The 1,810-nt window shown below is 40.4% G+C and overlaps 1 protein-coding gene across 2 annotated transcripts in view; it reads left to right on the forward strand.

Annotated features, from left to right (window-relative positions):
- The window catches only part of NUDT9 (nudix hydrolase 9), a 37,757-nt gene that overhangs the window by 32,092 nt on the left and 3,855 nt on the right, over positions 1–1,810 (forward strand). The window lies entirely within an intron of this gene.

Here is a 1,810-nt window from a genome sequence, read left to right on the forward strand (position 1 = left end):
TGTCAAAAGAGCTCTAGCCTACTTTACTAATAAGAAAATGACACAGACTTCCTGAAATCCTCTTTTTTGTAACTTATCTAATATCAAAACAAACTGTCAATGTTTCAACACAAATGATTAAAAAAATTTTACAAAACACAAGAGATAGTTTCCACTTTCCATGAGCACATGATAGAGTGTATTTCAGTTATACAGGATATTTGTTCTTTGACAACTCCCCTCTCCCTTCTGAAATATAACTATTCTCTCATAACATTCCCTTCCCTTCCTTCCCTCCCTTCCCCCCCTTCCTTGTCAGGGTCTCACTCTGTCACCCAGGCTGGAGTGCAGTGGCACAATCATAAGTCATTACAGCCTCAACCTCTTGGGCTCAGATGATCCTTCTGCCTCAGCCTTCCAAGTAGCTGGGACTATGGGCGCATGCTACCACAACCAAAAAAACTAATTTTTATTTTTAAATTTTTTATAGAGATGGGGTCTTGCTATGTTGCTTAGGCTGGTCTCGAACTCCTGGGCTTAAGCAATCCTCCTGCTTCAGCTTCCCAAAGTGCTGGGATTACAGATGTAAGTCACTGTGCCCAGCCATAAATTTCTATTTTGAGTTTTATAGCCTAACTTCAGTGCAATTGTATAATTTATTATGACATTTTTCTTCTTAGCTTTTATTTAGACTAGGTGTGAGCTAATAGGACAAATGATTTTCTTACATACTGAGTACCCGCCCAACAATTTTTTTTTGTATTAAATCAGTTCTCTCTGAAAGGATATTTACAGTTTAAATTGTTATACAGAGTTTTTCTAGTTGAAAACATTTAAGTCTCATGTCTATTTTGTCTACGTACCCTCTGTGATTAAAAAAAAAAAAAATTACCTGGCTGTGCGTGGTGGCTCACGCCTGTAATCCCAGCACTTTGGGAAGCTGAGGCAAGAGTATTGCCTGAGTCCAGGGTTTAAGACCAGCCCTGGCAATTTGGCCAGACCTCGTCTCTACAATGAATAAAAAAATTAGCCAGGAGTATTGGCGTGTGCCTGTAGTTCCAGCTACTTGGAAGGCTGAGGTGGAAGGATTGCCTGGGCCCAGGTGGAGGTTGTGGTGGCCCAAGAACATTTCACTACACTCCAGCTTGGGCAACAGTGAGACTGACTAAAACAAAAAATATGTACACTCATATTGAAAAGAGTAGATTTTCTTTTCTCTTGGCTTTTGTTTGGATTACTTTGTTTTCTTTTTGGAATTGGGATTTCTTAATTATATTGTCCAGATTTTGGGGGTCATATTTGTGTTAGAAGACTAGATCCAAATCTTTTGATGTATTATATCTTTTTATTTTATTTTATTTTATTTTAATTTATTTTTTTTTTGAGTTGGAGTCTCACTCTGTCACCCAGACTGGAGTGCAGTGGCCTCTCCTGGCCACTGCAGCCTTGACCTGCTGGGTTTAGGCGATCCTTCCGCCTCAGCCTTCCAAGTAGCTGGAACTACAGGTGCGCGCTGCCACGCCCGGCTAATTTTTTGATTTATTGTAGAGATGAGGTCTCTCCAAGTTGCCCAGGCGGGTCTCGAACCCGCAGGCTCAGGCAATCCACTCACCTCAAGCCTCCCAAGGCGTGGGATTACAGACTGAGCCACCAAGCCCGGTTCACAAACATTATTAAAACACAAAAGTACTTAAAATTATGAACTCTTTAAAAAAAATCATATGGCCCAAATCTCACTACTCTCAAATTCTGAAATCAGAGTTTGAGGTGTTGAGGGTTGTTTTTTGTTTGTTTTTTTTTTGAGTTGGAGTCTCATTCTGTCGCCCAGACT

This window comes from Carlito syrichta, unplaced genomic scaffold, assembly GCF_000164805.1.
Source record: "Carlito syrichta isolate Samal-C Ts95f unplaced genomic scaffold, Tarsius_syrichta-2.0.1 Scaffold313819, whole genome shotgun sequence".
Taxonomy (NCBI): Eukaryota; Metazoa; Chordata; class Mammalia; order Primates; family Tarsiidae; genus Carlito; species Carlito syrichta.